This window comes from Bombus impatiens, unplaced genomic scaffold, assembly GCF_000188095.3.
Source record: "Bombus impatiens unplaced genomic scaffold, BIMP_2.2 scf_0248, whole genome shotgun sequence".
Taxonomy (NCBI): Eukaryota; Metazoa; Arthropoda; class Insecta; order Hymenoptera; family Apidae; genus Bombus; species Bombus impatiens.
In genome coordinates, this window is record NT_176667.1 from 1,769,113 (window position 1) to 1,787,872 (window position 18,760).

General features: G+C 39.5%; 1 protein-coding gene across 1 annotated transcript in view; it reads left to right on the top strand.

The window, feature by feature from the left end:
• Positions 1-14,888: 14,888 nt before the first annotated feature.
• LOC105680592 overlaps positions 14,889-18,760 on the top strand; it is a 297,589-nt gene continuing 293,717 nt past the window's right edge. Inside the window, exon 1 of the mRNA XM_024366832.2 lies at positions 14,889-16,349. The gene's annotated coding sequence lies outside the window, so the exon portion shown is untranslated. The remainder of the gene's footprint in view (positions 16,350-18,760) is intronic.

Genomic DNA, 18,760 nt, shown 5'->3' on the forward strand with positions numbered 1-18,760 from the left:
CGTGCTTTTCAGCGCCGTTCCTTCGTGCTGCCGAGCTTTCTGACGAACACGAAACACGTCGCACCCCTTCTTCGTCGAACCCTCCGCAACTCCCATCCAGGGTTGGCCTGGCTGATTTGCGTGGGGGTTGACCGCGCGCGCAACAGAGGGTGGAAAAGTTTACGTGCGGCTGTACACTGCCGCTCATAAGTTCTTAGGCGAATAATTTTGTGGACTTGTATCAATGTTTATCCATGTTTATGCGTTGGAGGTATATTAAAGTTTCAAAATTTATTCGTACTGTTCCATAAAAAGATTCAAAATTCATCGTTATTAGATTGTAAGTGATTCGAGATTTTTGAGAAGGGAATGTATATAATATATTTGTTAGAGACGGTAAGTAGTGGTTTTGACCATTAGTTTGTTATTAATTCGTGTATTCCGGTATGTTACAATTAATTGTTGAAATGAATTACGACAGTCTCTCTATGAATTTGGAGGAATCTTCTATGTCTTATTTATAGTTTGCCGTCCAAACCGGTAGACAATAGTAAACTCTTTAAATAACAAAATTACTCTATAATATCTTGGATGTCTGCATTTATAATTTTGTAAATAGTAAGTTATCTTATTATTCCCATTAATTTTCCATTCCAATCATTTATACTCTACCAATTTTTTACTCTAACTTTATAAAACTCCCAGTGTCGAGGCTGATGAGGTAACAGGATCCGTTATTTTAAATTCCGCATTACTTCTGGGTTAATCTAATAAATTATATACTATCACAAACTTTTGGGCGGTGGTGTATATTTAGTAAGCGTATCGCGTCCATGGAGACAACCAGATGCACCGTGAAACGAAGACAGAGATAGGGTCGGAGTTAAGGGGTTGAGGCTGGTGGAGAATAGCGTAAGTCGAATCGATGTGTCGACAGCGCGATGCATCGTCGCGTGCTTTGTGCTTTTGTGCACCCGCGCGTGGATGCTCGCGAGAGTGCTGTTGGCAATGTTGAAGTAGTTGAATGAAGTATATTCGGTGGGGTGCACGTAGCTTGGAAGGCGGAACGTATGTTTGGAGACAGATTTCTGCGTGTCGGTCCGCAGGCACGATGATTATTCGGTAATTAAGCGATTGGTTGGGGGCAAGACGCGAGGGTTGCGTTGGAATTCTGTGTTGTGGCGGGTGAAGCTTACGTAAACGCGTTCGGGGATTATTGTTTCGGTTATGGGGTGTTTGACAATATATTGGCGATATTTTGAATGTCGCGTTTAATTGGCCAGATAATAGGGGCTGGAAAGTTATCGCATAACGAATTGTGGTGGTACATATTAAGTCGATTAATTAGTAAAACTCTAATTGCGTGGTTTTTTAATCGAAGTATTTTTCATATGATTCAGCGCACTTTCTCATTGATCGATTAATTTCATTAGTTTAGATTTATAAAAATTATGCGTCCTACAATTCGAAAGTTCTTCAAATTGGGCTATTATAGTTTCGTCATTTATTTTATTTTTCATTACGTTTAAATAATTTATAATAAGAGTATAGTAAGAAAGAATATCTAACAGCAGTTCTTATCAAAAATATTCATCAAATTAAAAAGATCCTGTGTGATCACAATGACTGCCAGCGGAGTTATACGATGAAATTCCTGGGAATATAACGTTGAATCAAAATTTATTGCAAAATGTAGGATTGAACACACGCATCGAAATACTGTTAAACGTAACATCAATTGATCTTCTATTTTTACACAGTTCTTTCTATATTTAATTTCCAAATAGTTGCAGTAACGTGTAACCTGATATTTACGACAGAATTTAAAATCAGTTTTATTGCCGTTAGTTATATTTAGACTACATTTCAGACTATTACGCGGCAATTGCAGCAAATAAAACGAAAAAGAAGTATAACTTCACGTCATTTATTCGTCGAAACAAAATACAAAATAAACGTTGATTTAGAATTAACGTTACCGCTGTTAAATTCGTATCTCGATTAATTTGAATTTTTTCCGTGCTTTTCCAAGATTTAATTTCCAATTAGCCGCAGCACGTCAAGCATCGGTAATGATCTTTGCAAAATACAATTTAAATGGTCGCACAGTGGGCGCGCACCGTCAGAACAAATTAAATTCGCCTTGAAATCAGCGACCACGCCAAGAACACCCTCTTTTCGTTCGCACCCTTCGCTATGCCACTGCACTTTCTCTATCGCGCACGTGCACGTACTCTTTTACCCCTATACATTCGATGTTATCGGATGGTTGCAACCATGTACGTACGTGTACGTGCATTCAGTGCATCTGTATGCGTTCACTTTCTCTGTTTTTCCTCCGTGTTCCGATGAAACTTTCTCTCGGCTAGGGTGTTGATACTATTGCGTGAATATGGATCCTACTACTTGAATAACGATTCAATTAGGTCTGTTGTTTTGTTCGATGCACTTTAGCGCACTTGATGAGAGTGAAGTAGTCACAGAGATGTACAGACTGTTTCGAAAATGTTTCATCATATTTTTAGCCGAAGTTTTTGCCGAGTTTCTCGATTAAAATTCAATAAAAGGATTTATTGTCCAGCATTTTAAAAGATTTACACTAATGGACGAATTATTTTTTAGTTTTTAGTTTGTAATTATGATCGTGCACAAAGGAAGATGTCTATTTTATCTATATCCTATTTATGTAAAGATGAAATAATCCTAAAAATACGTCATGCCATTATATTTTCTATTGTTCTGTATATATAAACATATAAAGTATATATAGATCATCCTTTTAACTACAACGACTTTCAAAATACCAGTCTGAATATGTTTCTTATTCTCGACTATGAGAACACTTTTCATCCCTTTAAAATAGGATATTACTGATGTACAAAAATACACGTGTAAAATATTTCTTTGGGAACTATACCATTATCGAAATTATATGAAAATCGATGATTATCATTCGGTATATTTCCTAATAATATCAAAAGCGTCAAAATAATGAAGAAGGAAATAGCACGAACCAAATAAACGCATCTAGGAGTTTAACGTAAAGTAAAAGGAAGGAATATTTAACTATCTTTTTCTTGTATTTTTGTGCAATTACGCGATAACGCGAGCGACGCTAGTTTGCCAACAAATTGGCAGAATCTGCTTATGCGAAATTCATGAGGAATACCTGCTTCTAGTACGTGAAATTCACGCGACTTAAACACGATAACATTGCGCATTAGAAATGGACATTACGGCAATAATTGCACAATGAAAATAAATATCGTACGTTGACCACGAACAAAGCTCTGATTACGCTATCTCGTGTGCCTTTTGTGTCTAATGTGCCTTTGTGCTATGCTTTAGACCTCTGAACGAGAATTTCGTTTCTCGGTGGCCAGCGGGGGAACGCGAGTTGCGCGTTTTGCGCCTCGCGAAACAAAACAGACGGACGTAAAATTATGCTTAAACGCATTAATAGTTTCCACTTTTCGTAAACGTTACGCTGAAAACGAGTGTAGAATTCTATTGTCCTGTATAAAGAGCCACGAAATCGATGGAACCCGATAAAACTGATTGAAAGCTTTTAAAAGCGAATTAATATTGAGTCGCGTTGTGTGCGTTAAGTCCGTACATTTTCACCGTTTAAAGCAACTGATCAATTGCGGAAACTTCGGAATAATATCGTGAAATAGTTAACAATTTTATTGGCAAACATGTAACAATTTTTAACTCCATTTTTATATTGTCTGTGATTGGTAATGACAGATATAACATTCGACGTTAAAAATCTCAAATGTCTATGTCTCTATAACGATATGAGAACTCTTTATATAAAGTCGTATAGTATAGGTTTTAAATAATATAAATTGTATAATAAAAAGCGTATTGATTAAATACTTTCATAACCCACATAAGATAACGAGAATATCGTTTAATACTGTACAGTTTAACAATAAAACGAAACTTCTTCTGGTTTCATCTCGTAAGATAAGTAAAATCGTATAAACTATGTGAATTTAGTTCCTAATCTGAATAACAATGGTAATACCGAGTCTACCACATTTCGTGCATTATATATCACCTTTGTTCAACTAACTGAAGCTATACTCCTACATAAATTTTGGCTTTATCCAAATATATTTTGGATTTGCTAAATAGATATAATACTGTATAAGTATAACAAGTAGAATAATAATAACGTGTATAATAGGTATAACAATGTAGGAACGAGAAAATGTTTGGCCATTGACTAAATTTTAGGAGAATATGAATGGATATTATTAAGAATTGAAAATTTGAGAATTTTTGTACCAAATTCTATCTTATAGAACCACCTTTCGTTTCTTTTCCCAACGAAATCTCTAACAGTGGGCAGTTTTATACAAATTTTTTCGACTTAAACTAAGAAGACCATTACGATACACAAAGATACGCGTCCGAGCAAGCATTACGATAATAAAGATGCCTCAAAATTCTTTGTGAATGTCTTATCAGCAATTTACGACTGCGTGAAAAACTTCCCGTTAAATGGGCTAAGAACAAATAAAAACGAAATATTTCCGCGGCATGAAAAGCAAAGTTCCATCTTCGAAGAACCACCACATCCGCGATCGACGTGCCATATCTTTTAACCAGTTGGCATCCTTTCTATTCCACGGTTCCGCATTATCGGTGTTATCGCCTCACCACAACCCTCTCTTAATTCCGAAGTTCTTACGGCGCTATTCGCAAAGCCGATTCCGGGCGACTTCATTTTCCGGGTTCCTTTTGTCCAGAAAATTCCCGGATTTCCGCGCCACTGCGCTACAACCACCAACTTGACTGTGAATCGCTATAAGAATCTGTAGTTGCTCGTTACATACAAATAATCATTGTACGGTGTTTAGAATATTTGGAATATTTAGAACAGAACATTACAATTTATTACAGATTATTATAATTTATATAAAATTTATAATGCTTACGGACGTTTATATATACTACTTTCTAGGATTTAAAAATTAATTATACTTTGAAAATTAACTTTATTGCCAATGGAGACGACGAGCAACTTAAATGTGTAAGAGTTTCCTACTTGTTGTCAGAATTTTTATATCTGTATATTATGCTAGATAAATGATATTATTTTTAGGATCAAGGATTTGATGCCTTCTGGATGATACAATAGACATTTAAAGCGACAGACTTTTAATTGCAGAATTTCAAAATTCATAGACTGACCTTAGGCTTTCTTTTCATCTCGATGGTACATTTTACAAACGATACATAACTTTTGATAGCACTGAATCCAAGAATTTTTATGTAAAGAAGTGACACGTATGGAATTTTTAAAGTTCTACAAGGATTCGAAATCGTTTTATTTATTTATTAAATATCGCGTTCTAAGAATGTACAGTCTTAACGTACGATCAGCGCGTAGACGTACTGTGTTAAGGATGGAAGAAGAGAACGCGCATTTTATGTTCTCCTAGTTGCTTTGCGTCGCCAAATTTATTAGAAGATGGCTTTTCGCCGAGTTGTATCGTGTAGTCTCTGCAATGCAGGAGAACTTTAACGTGCAAGCTCGGCTTCGTAAGCTTGGCGCGGCTTTCTTCTCGCGAGGCTTTCTCTCCCGGAACACCCTTTTTTTCCCTCAAGCTTGCGCGCCTCCGGGTCGAAACGTCGCTGTTTCACGCCCTTGCTAATCCCCCTCCGCGATTATTTTTCGACTTGGCTAGCAAGCATCCAACTGGAAAATTCACTTCCGGCACACCGTAGCAAAGCAGTAACCCGTTTCTTCCTGAACAGCCGCTTCCAAGTTCCTAAGGAAGTCGGGCTGCTCGTTTCTGTTTCGTCACGGCAGCCTCGTTAGTTTCACTCCCTGTGATTGATTAATTGATTAACCGCCGGACTCGGAAAGTTTCTTGTTATTCCTTTTGCAATTTTAATGTGAAGAAAAGGAAGCTGGATATCGTGATTCGGCTCGATCGACGAATAGGCTATTAGGAGTGGCAAAATTGAGACAATGGAATTTTGAAATATTTAATTCGTCAAAAATCGCAGAGGATTTTTTATAATATTTTCTTGAGTTTTCGAGGAGAGCAATTCTAGAATTCAGTTTCAGATATTATGATATTATGTAATTTGAACACGTTCGAACAAATTCTTCATAGTAATGTGCAATTTTTTAACAAGTGAAGCTGTATTCTGTTTTATAATCTCAGCAATAGTAATTATTTATCCTACCTAAATTAAATTTCCATTATCTCGTATTTATCGATCTTCGAAGACAATAACTGGTATTCATTAAATACCTTCATCTTCGTTTAAACTTTAGAAAACGTTAGATAACACACACGTATGTATAACCGTATGTATGTATGGCCGTATCGTCGCCAATATTCCCTTACATTACTTGGAAAGGGTGGCACAAGATTCTCCACACACAAGCTAATAATTTTTATATCGATGCAAATGCAATTTACGATATCATCCTATTCATTGAAACTTTGTATCACCCTGTGGAATGTTAAGGTCGTATATACGTCGTGAATGTGTACACGTGTAACACGCATAATACATCATCTGCTCTATTTATAATCACACTCCATTATAAAACGTTGTGTCAAACGAAGTAATCTTCGTTACCCGTTTTCATAGCTTTCCATTATCCAAACATAAAAATCTTGAAAAAGCAGCTTCAGTACTTGCACTGAAATATGCTGAACCTTGGCTGGAGCTGTAGAACGTTCTCGCGATAAGTTCGTGAAACGAGGACATGCTTTCGGCTGTAACGAGTTTTCCTTATATGCGAGACGTTATTCCTCCTTGCCAGAGGATCTCTCTCGGCTAAATTTTCGTCCTTTTGAGAACGTTGCAGCGGCATGAGTTTCAAAGAGCGGTCCGGAAGTAAGGACGGTCCCTCCTTCTCGATACGGATTTTGGCAGGGTATTAATATCGACACACGGTTTAGCACTTCAAGACACTTTCCAACGTTCGCTCGTCATGGACGCTGGATTTGCGGAAATCCTCCCTTTCATTCGAGATTCGTGCCATTCGAAATTCCCACTGGCTACTACGATCCGATATCCTATTTCACGTGCTACGAAGTAACGATTGTTTGCGATTAACCAGATCAATGTGATATCTCTCGTGAAATACGGTAGCTCGTGAAAATATTTGAATATCTACTACAGAAAGTTTTTATGCACATTCTACCATCCTTCGTAAGTATTAGAATATTTATCGATTACCAGATCGATCGATTTTTATGCATTTTTATATTTCTACGAAGAAATTTAGGGCAATAGGAATTTCCATAGAAATTTATATTACGATAAATACTCTATTTTGGATTTCTCATAAAAGCATAAAAATTCGTGGTTTGTTGATCACACGCAAAACGTGATAATTGATTCAAATCACCAAGAGAACCATTTACTGGTCAAGATTATGTGTATTTATGTTCGTGTAAAATAACGATTCAGAATACGCAGGAAAAATTTGTAATGGTTGTTTGCGGGAATAAGAAAATGATAAATTAACAGTTATACATTTGGTTTGTACCTCTGGGAAAATTTTAGACGAATTAGGAAATTCGAAGGAGTTTTCTGAAAATTTAAATTTGACGCGAGGAGTCGACTTGCAAAAAAATTCGCTATGGTACGGCGAGAAAGTTGGCTATCGATAAATCAACGATGTAATAAATTCTACAGGAAATATTTTTCGCGTCACTCTCGACGATGAGTTTAAGTGGTTATCATATCGTGAATCAGCCATAAAGTTTTCTACCTAGTTGAACACTGAATTCCTTTAGTATGTTCGAAGCATCCCTTTTCATTTTTCTTTATCGCTTTCTTTCTGTTCGCCTTCTTTTCGCGCAACCGCTTATAGCATTTCCTTGTACTTCACTTTGCACTGTTGTATCGTACAGGGCAATCGAGACTTTTCTTACTCGATTTCAAGTCGATTATTGGATGGACCGAATTGTCTCGCTTCCGGCAAACATTTCTTTCGTCTTCTTCTAAGCGATTCTCCTTATTTTTTGCTTCTCCAATTATTTGGCACATACGTGTAACTAAGCATCTGTGTCGTATTGTTACTTTAAAAGCATCGTTTCTTTTTATCGAGAAGAACGATATAAGAAAGTGGAAATAATCGCTCGATATATGATCCTAGCTAAAGACATTGTGTTTATATTGATTAAAAATTAATATTTACAGCGAAGCATGAATTTAAAAGTATTTACTGCTACGATTCTTCTTATCTTGAAGAAAAAGAGTAGTACAAATTATTACAGTCCTACACGATAATATTCGATTTATGCTTTCCAGATAATCCCATCCAATGTAACAGTGTAACAATTCTCCAAATTCAAATTTAATCTGTTTGGAAACACAGGAGCGAGTAAATGTAGCGGCTAAAGCGTACGTTACTCGGCTCGCGACATTTCAAGTACTTGGCCAAGTCCCTACATCATTCTTAACCGCAAAAACAGAAATTCACCCTATGTCCACTCTCGACGAAAGCGACGAAAAGCACGACGTAGCCAAAGCAAACCAACGCCAGACACCCTTCTCGCGTATCAGCGGAAGGAAAAGCTGAAAACGGTCGTCGAGGCAACGTTTGCATTAAACACCGAACTGAGCTTCGAAAACATTTGTCGCGCTAACGTATGTAGCTTCTGGCTTCTGCGTGTTTCCCTCTGTAATAACCCACATTGTTCGAACCCTTATCGCGCGCGGGTGTAAAGCAGGGGAACGTGGTCGAGGGAATGACGTACGAAAGAGCGTAGCACGAGGGAGGAATCGTGGAATCGACGGTTTGAGGAGTGGAGAAAAAGAAAAGAGAAGAGCGGCACTCGAAGGCAACGGTGGAGAAAAGGGTGGGACACTGGTGCTCAACTAGCCGGAGGGCTAAGTAATCTCGAGGTCTCGTAATGGGGGCGCGGAATTGCAAGCTCAGATATGACTATCCCGATTACGTTGATCAAATTTGAAACAAATCCGAAGTATACACAAGCTGAAGAAACAAGAATATTACAAAGTTAGATACCTGTTACGAATGTATTATTTATTTATTTATTTATTTCGTGTACGAGAGAGAATTTCCACCAGAGTATAAACATAAAGAACGTCAGTGCAATAATAACAAAAGTACAAAGAAAAAAAGAAGAAACACAGATAACTTTACTCAAATTTCCACCTAATCCTTGAATGAAGGCTTGGACCAGAGCCATAATTTGTGCTAAAAATATGACTACACTGACTACAATATTATAGCTTACTAATATAGCGAATAATTGACTGTTTAAACATTTTGAACAGCCAAATTGCCAAGTGTATGCTTGCAATAAATATCCTGTAATTTCTATGTACATTTTCAGATCCGTTTGAAATTGCACATTTCTAAAGAAATTTCAAAATGCTTTGTACGGAAAATTTCTACGAACGTACAGAGCGATCTGTAGGAAAGGGAAAGAGGAGAGAGACACTTCGGAAGGTAAGGGTAGAAAAAAAGGGTGGGTCACTGGTGCTCGACTAGCCAGAGGGCTAGGTGATCTCGAGGTCTTGTAATGGGGACGCAGAACTGCAAGCTCAGGCTAAGTAAAACGCCAGGGAAACGAAGGTCTAGGGCAAGCCGATATATATCCCCCTCCTTCAGAAAGCTCTCCTGCTCAAAGATTCCTAGCCCTTTTAGCCTTCGAGCTAAGAGCTGCACTTGAGACCGACGCAGTCGCGTGGAAGCTGGCAGTTCAGAGTCGTCGACCCTTCGTGAGTTTGCGATCCCCGAAGGGTTTCGTAAATCGAGGAGCAATAACAGACTCTTATTCGACGATAGCTGATACATATGGTCGTGCGTCAGGTGACTGATTGCTAACGCAGTAACGAGAAAATGTAGTCTACAGTTGAGGCACGAAGTTGGATCCTATAACGGATGGAGAGGTCTCTGGTCTGACAGATTTTTTAGATTTTTGTTTTTAAATAGAGGGTAGAGAGATTCTAGTTCGTAATAACGTGAGAGAGAATAGTACAGAATAGTACAGAGATTGAACATTATTTTTTGTTGTTTATCGTAGTTAAAGTTTCCTTTAGTTTTTGTTCGAATAAAGGATTTATTTGGATAGAGGCTTTGAAGTAATACCATTAAAAAGAATGTACTTTGTATTCGCCTGCTTCGGTTGTTTCGATAACTGAGAGAACAATTTGTAATATAATTTTGTACACAGTTGTAATTTAATTATATGTCGTATAATCATGATTATCATATTATATATAATAATTGAAGGTCGTTTGTTATTGCTTGTAATTGAAATTCAATAAATTGCACAGAGGCTCTTGTATGTTACTTTATTTGTATTTTCAGCGTATTTATTATGTACTGGCACTTATGTAAATTTCTCGGTTGACACTGTTGTATATAAAGTTACTCTGAAATCTCATGGATTTCAATGATTAATTGTAGTTGGGCGTGATACATAATCACGGATAGCTCATTTTAATTCTCTAAATCGAAATGAGGAACATACGTACATATTGTTTTGAGTTGATATTGCGGTAGAGCGAGTACCGAATTAAGTAATGTACTAAGCATTGGAATGTTTTGTAAATGTAATTTCCACCAGAATTGTATTTAAATACTATCACTATAGCTCACAATAATCAAGTCTATTCAACACAGTACGTGTTCTACAACTGAATGCACTCTAATGGAAATGTACTTTAACGAGCTGTGATCAAGTATGATTTATTATAATACAAGTACGCTTCTCGAGCGCATTGTGTTATAATTGACAGGGTCATCGTCATGCAGCGATACTGTATCAATAATCTACATATTAAAGCCTGCACTATCCTCATGAAATTTCAACTTCGTTGTTGAATAATTTTGAATTTTAGATTTCTGTTCCCAATGCTTCAATTTTAAAACACTTTCTATCATAAAAAAATATAATACTTATGTAGATACAAGTATAAAATATATAAATGTATAAAACTTGGATAATTACATAATTGTACAATGCAACTATAACTGTACAACTGCTTCAGTTCTAAATATTATAACAAGTACATTACTTTAGATATTTTCTATGTTCTTGCGCACTATGTCCATTTTGTATGTTTTTACCCAGAAAAATATTCCACAAATGCATAAAGATTCGGAAAATTTTGCCAAAACGTCGAATTGATAAGACCATAACAAATATCTCGACTCATCTCTACAAAATATCATCTCGATAACAGGAGACCAAGTTTCCATCAAAAAACTATCAGCCTCCTATTGGCGTGAAACTTTGATATAATACCCTCGTCAAACACCGAGCATTTTCAAGGGTTGCACCGATCGCCTATTACCCCGGAAAATATGTTAGGAACTCGATCATGGTGGTATAATGGGGTTCAAGGAAAGATAAACCAGATCGAAGAGAATGATGGATCATAACCACGGTTCAGACAAACACGCGAAACTTGGCATACAGATCATATTGTGGAAATGATTTCTTCTTCTATTAGTCGTACGAGTTGCCAAGCAAATGGAATCCCATCTTTTTTCCCTCGCTTTTTCTTCGTTTTCTTTTTATTATTACGACGAACTATGGATTCAATTCAGGCCCGTCGGACAGAACATCGACCTGTTTCACTGACACACTCTCAACTGCTCTTCCATTAGTAGGCAAACCTGAAAAGAGCGGCTGAATGAATAGATAAAGAACGAATAAACAAAGAGAAACGCGATCTCAGAGCTTGATTCGCTCCGTCACGGGTCCGACTGCTGCATTTCTCTTCCTCCTATTTCTTTTTTTTCCTCCTCTTTCTTTCCCTTTGTTGTTTTTTTTTTTTTATTAATTCATCAATCCGTCGACATTCTCTTCTCGTCGGTTCTTTATCGAGCATGAATGTTCGTTACAGTTATCCTCGTCGAGCGCTCGTCCAAATTTTTTTTTGATCGATCCTAAAGTGGTGCCAGCGATTTCAAACCGGCCCCCGATGCGAAATGCAACCTTTGTCGTTGCTCGAAGTTGCGTGAACGTTCGTGGAATTGCACATTTCCATCGTAATACTCTTTTAACTGTTGCCTCGTTTCTTTGTTCATAACTTTGTTCTTCTCTATCAGAGTGTTTTTTTTTTACCAACACTGGACACATGATAGGGCAGTGTATTCCTCGACGTTATTTGTTTCTTAACTCAGATGCATTATTATTATTTTTTTCTTTTGTAAAATCTATTATTTTGTAAATCTTTTTCGATTTGTAAATAGAAGAAATATTTTCGTGCAAACATTTACGTAACGGGAGTATGGAATCGTTGTCCTTTTCAAAGAACGAGCCAATGCGATCGAACCAGGAGGCGTGACAGCTTTCTTATTTTTACATGCATTATACAACGAATGCGTCGCCTCTATTGTACTTTGTGCTTGTTCTAGCATTCCAATTGCATTTGCAGGAGCATATGAAATTTTGATTACTACGAACAATCGTTTGAAAAAATTAAAGTAAATTTAGTTGAATAAAAAAACATTTAATTATTAATTCAGTCAAGATGCGAGAGAATTTATGGAATATGTATGGAAACAACGATTGTTTAAAAAGAAGTTAACGACGTAAACTTTGCCTTATTTCGCTTTAATTTTGTCAGTTAACACACTACCAAAGTTACAGTAACTAATGTAATAGGATCATGCTGAAGATTCATAAGCTGCTCCTATGGGATCTTCGTATAGGTTTCATCAATCAATATGACGTTTACAATACCCAAATAGGTACATCGATTTCCTCAGCAACTTAAACCGATAGGATTATGCTCTATAATTTATATTAAAATTCCATCATCCTTTATATAAAAATACTTTATATGAAAATATTTTGATCCTGATATTTCCCTACCTTGCTGCAGGATTATAGATGATGTTGCACACAGGAAACAAAAATCACGTCAAAAAGTCACCAAGTTAAACATGTTCGATATAGAAATTGCGCATGGCGATTTTTATAGATTTTCATAGTAAACTGAGAAGACTATGCTCCACAACTTTTATTAAATTTGACATCATCCTTTACACTAAATCGCGTTTGAATATATTTCTCCACCTATTTTCTCGATATGACGGAATAGAAGAATAAAAGTAGCTCTAAAAACCATCAAATTAAGCCTATTCAAGTAGAAATCGGGACTGGCAAAACCAACGAAAAGAAAGTTAATTAAAATCCCATCGACCGACAACGATCGATCATTCGCAATGACCACACTGATCGATCCAATTGTGAAATTACCAATATCCAGCAGCACAGCGACATTAACGAAGCAAGAAACAAGCTATCATCCACGTCACGGAGAGAAGGTCCGTTTAATCGAAACGGGGGAACTAAGCGTTCGAAGTGGGTCATCGGTATGACCAAACCGAATATCTCTGAAAAGACGAAAGTCGCGACCTTCTCTCGCGTCGGATTGCCACGTTCCGCATTGTCTCCATTCACAAAGACGCGCGTAACCGCGTCGCGGCGATGTTATCGGAGTCCCGTATAGGTTGGTCTACCGTTGTGTGCGGAGGGTTCGCCGTTTTCCCCTAACCTCGAGACGAAACCTCCCGCCACCCCGACATCCCTCAGGTGCCCACATCTCCCACCCAATTGGGGATTCGATCGACGTTGCTACTTCCAAGCGTGACCACCCAACCCCGTGGTGGCGCCTGCGTCGAGACGCCCCGTAAACACACCAGGAGAACCACCAAGGGAGCGAGTAGGATACCCGTGGACCAGCCTCTCTTCTCTCTGCACCACCACCGCCCCTTGTCGACGATTCTTGTCAACCGTCACGGGAATTCTCTGACCTGCGCGAGGAGAACCACTGGCTGAGAATTTCGTACGGCAGGATCTGCTTTTTACAGGCAGAGAGAGAGAGAGAGAGAGAGAGAGGGAGAGCGAGAGAGAGAGAGAGAGAGAGAGAGAGAGAGAGAGAGAGAGAGCTTCTCCGTGTGTTCGTTGGATCTACGCCGTTGTAGGTGTCGATATCGAGCTGGTGGGGCGTATAGAAACTCGAGCACGAGTGTGGGTGTAAACCACGTTTGAACGGTGCACGGTAGGTATACCGCGGTCTCGTAGGACTAGCCAGCGAGTTGGTGTTTGTAGGATCTCTATGTAAGATACAGGAAAGGGTTTGGTTAAGATAGATCTTATCAGGAGTCGTTGAAAGAGCAAAAAAATAACTGGTCCCAGCAATGACAAACGTGACAGAAGTAGTTCAGGAAACAACCTTCCCGTTGTTAGGCTGGCAACAGATCTGTGATACAAGTGTAATAGAATTTTCAGAGGCGGAGGTCCTAGCCTCACGGGTCGTTCATCAGTCACCCCCGTTGACGGGGCAACAACAGCGAAGCTTCACGGGTGACGGATAGCAAATTTAAACAACCCTGCGTGCAGTTGTACCACTGTTTCGCTACATAATCTCACAACCCTGTTATCTTGTAACCCCGTTCACGCACACGCGTGTATGTATACGGTCAGGGGTACAGAGAGAGAGAGAGAGAGAGAGAGAGAGAGAGAGAGAGAGAGAGAGAGAGAGAGAGAGAGAGAGAGAGAGAGAGAGAGAGAGAGAGAGAGAAAGACGATACAGAACATTAACGTTAATATCAGCGTGTTGATGTTGCTACGCTCAAGCTGGATAGCAGCTACTCGGTCGGTAGCGGTAGCAGTAGAGCAGGATTTCGCAACGAGGGCTACGGGTATTGGTAATATTCTCAACATACACATAGGGAGAGTTGGTAAGGTTGTATGGTGAATCCGTTGGGTGGTATTAGTGAAGGAAGTGGAGGTGGTTGTAGAAGCAGTGGAGGTGGATGGCGACGGTGGTGGTGGTGGGTGACGGCAGTGGAGGTGGAGACGGTGGTGGCGGTAGTGGCGGTAGCGGCGGAAGGTAGTTTCTGGGTGGTGGAGGGCGCGGATCGTCATCCGCAAAGTCGTGCGTTCACCCCGTGCCGCGACGACAACAGGGCGTCGTTCGTTCCGGAACGAGCGACGCTGCGTCGAGTTCGCTGGGGGTCCCGTCGCGAACTTTCCTGTCCTGAATGAAGCTCCGTATCCTCTCGGGCCGTCGTATCAGTGGTCGGTCGTATCATTGAACGTTGTGGTGCGCGCGCGCTACGAGACAAGGGGACCGTGTGCTGGTGGTGTTCCGTTCGGTTCAGTGTCGAGGACGAGGGGCAAATTCCGGGTCGCTGCAGTTCGTCGAAGCGACGCGTGCACGCGAACAGCTCAGTCATATCGCGGCCACCCGTAACACTTGGCAAGGAAGGATCGCAGGTGGCGGACGTGTACGATCCTTTCTCTGTGGAACACGTGGTCGAGCGCGGCGAGTCTTCGTGCGACACACGAGGCAGCGCTAGCCTGTCCTCGAAATTTGAGGTTAGGTGTCCATGTGGCACGGTCGATCGACTCTCCTCTAAGAACGTCCTTGTGAGAAGGACGTCGATTCCTATCGCTGTAGAAGTTACTACGGGCGCGGACATACGCGGAGTGGGGTGTAAACGGGGGCGAGAGAGGTGTTCACCAACTACAGCTAGGTCTAAAGTGAATCTCGTTTGGGCGGTGGAAGGTTTACGTTCACGATCTCGCAAGCGAGTATACCGGAGGAGAAGAGATTATCGAAGGGTCACGAAGCAGAGGGGATCCTCGAGTTCTTTCGATAGTGCAACGTTGCTCGTGGAAAACACTGTCACGTGGATTTGCTCTCGAGACGTAATTAATCGGTGGAGTTTTGCCTTTTATACGCGAGAGCCGTCTATTCGGTGGAGAATCGTTGTGATCGCGAGAGTACGTATCTTTGTGTTCGTGTCTCGATCCCAACGTCGATCAGTGCGTCGAACCGAGGGTAAAGATAAATGACAGGTGATGAATGGATGAATCCAAGCGAAACAACGGTATAATCAACCGGTATATTTATAGATAACGGGCTCGCTGGATCGACTCGTTAATTAGCGGTCGATCCGTAGTAAGGATTTCGTGGAAAAAAAGGTGTTGGCGTTTGTCGAGAAGATAAAATGCAGTCGCGCTCCATGTGGATGGAATCGTTTTCCGTCGAATGAGAAAAGTCTTGTGTGTTTTCAGTGATAGAGAAAGGCCGAGTTACGACAGTTTTTCAGTGAAGTGTTAAACGCAAGCAGCGTCAGAGTTGTGATCCAGTGAAAACGTTGTTCAGGTGTACATCCAACAGGTTCCACGATGAGCCCATTGAAACACGTTCGAGAATCGAGCCTGTCCTTCTGATTCGTCGTGGCGTACATCGTTTTGGATTATGCTCTGTTGTTCAGCTTTAAACGTCGTGGATTCCCGCCCTATGTCGCTAGGGCGAGCACGTGAATCAACCCTCATAACGAAAATCGATCGGCTCGCTGGCGTACGAAACGTGGCCTGGTAAGTTCTATAAGAGAGAACCCCGACATACAGTTCGACGTGATATTCCTCGTAATATTCCGGCTCAAAGTTTCGCTCTTGCTCGTTCAACGAACGAGCCGAATCATACCGCGAAACAGCGACAAAAAAGGAGAGTAATCTTGGGAGAGTTTCGCGGTAAGAGCAGCAAGAATAGTTCGGCCCATCTGAGGGAGGCATCAAAATTTATAGGAGTTCGCGGAAACTTCTTCAGTTCCGAATGAAAGTCTTGGAATCTTTCTTGAGCTGCAACCGGAAGACTAGCCGGTTTCCACAGATTTTTGCACGATAAGAACCAGCTGACTTCTCTTAAAAGAACGATAAGGAGATAAGGGAAGCTTGCTCGAACTTGCCCTTCCTTTCGATCATCGGATTTGTTCTTCGGCACTTGGAGATTCGAATACCATAAAGCCAACCTCGACGCGTTCGTCTATAATTAATCATGGCGTCCCTGAGCGCTCTTTGACTTCTGCAAGTTTCGTCGCCGTTTAGCTTTCCGAACGCGTCGGATGGCTGAAGATCATCAGCATTTCAATGAACTTCGCTCCTGCGCATCTTAAAGCTCGTTATGTAACGGCTTCCGCCGCGGTTTCAGAATTGAAGGCTTTCATTTGGATGTTAATCAACGACGTTAAGCGTTCGAGGGACTGAACGTGCTTCTTCGTTCGCCATATTTTCTTCGTCCTCTCTTTTTCCTCGCGTTAACCGGTAGCGGAAGCTCGACGTTTCTTTTGTACATTCACGAGATGCTAAGAATTTTCCTTTCACCGTGCTTCGAGAGAATTAAATGACACCAAGGTGTCGGCCAAAGGAACCTTTCCATTTTAACGTCTCTGAAAGGCTGAAACGACGCGATTCAAAGAGATCGAATGAAAAACCCTGCAATTGAATTTCCTTCGACGTGGCAAAGAATTTGTACGATTCAACCAAACGGACAAATATATTATATAATCGGTGACTTAATGTTGTAAGCTCGTTCCAAAGTTATATATCTAAACCTTTACACCTGGCTGGAACGACGAGTTTAACGAAACATTTTTCTTCGCGACTGGCACTCGATGCTAGACTCTCGATATCATGTTCGCGTGCCTGCTCGAACGAGGGTGAGAAAGTTCTTGTTTACGCGGCCACGAAATCACCCCTACAAACATCGCCGCGTTCGATTAACTACCCTAAGGTTTAGTGGTATCGACTTACGAATACTTTCCACAGCTTCGTTTCATCAACCATCGTCTCGATTATGACGATTTCACGATTCATTAGATCGTATCGATTACGACCAACGGTGTGGTTTGTCGAGGAATATCCGATTTCGATTACGTCTAACCATATTGCTCGATGGTTATTTGCAGGTAAAAATGGGTTGCAGGTTATTTGGGCGTGAATTTGTACGCTTCATGAGGATACCGAGAAGTTAAAAGTTTCTTTATGAGAAATTTGTTTAAACTTGATGAACTTGTGTTGTACGTAACCATATTTCTTCCAAGAGAATAGGTTTCGAGATGTGCTTAATGCAATGAAATACTCAAACCTGATGTTGTCCTATAGTTTCAATAATATTGCTAATGATAATGAGATAAATAATTTTTCGTCCAAGCTTCGATCATGTTCGTAATGGTGGAAAGTAAATGGTGGAAAATATATATAGACATTTACAAAATTTAACTCCTGGAACCTGGATTATGTGCAATCATATTTGTTTCAGGGGTTCGAATTTGAAGCGTTCTTAGTGCGATCAGATATAGAAAATTTGTCATACTTTTATTGATTTATTATTCGATTTCATTGAATAATATTTCTCAATGATTTTTCGATGGAATTTCAATCGTGGATTGTACAATTGGTAGTATTATTCAATCTTGAAGGCGTGTGATATACTTTGAAGAATTTTGTGACATAATTTCATATTTTAACTTTTTATCCATCTCTTTTTCTCGTATGTTTAATGATTTTAGGGCGATTGGAATTTACATACATACATATAAAATTCATTATAACTAAATATACAATATGTGAAATTTTTATTTAATTATACGTTTATTGTATTATATAGTTGTTTCTTTTTAATTGTATATAGTTATTATATATAGTATTTAGTTTTATATAGTTGTTTCTAAACTAGGATACCTGATATCATAATTTTAAAAGGAAATGTTAGTGAAAACACGAAGCATAGTGGTATGAAATGTTAATATGACCGGTAACAAAGTTTATCGCTGTTTAGCGAAGCAAATATTGCTGTTAAATATTTCACAATGCACTTTTACTCTAGAACTTTAATGAAAGTGGAAAATATTTCTGAAATGAGGATCATCTAAAACTTTCAGCTGATGTAGTTTGAATAATTCAGGTTTGACGTTTTACGTAGCACTGCACACCAACTATTACATGTA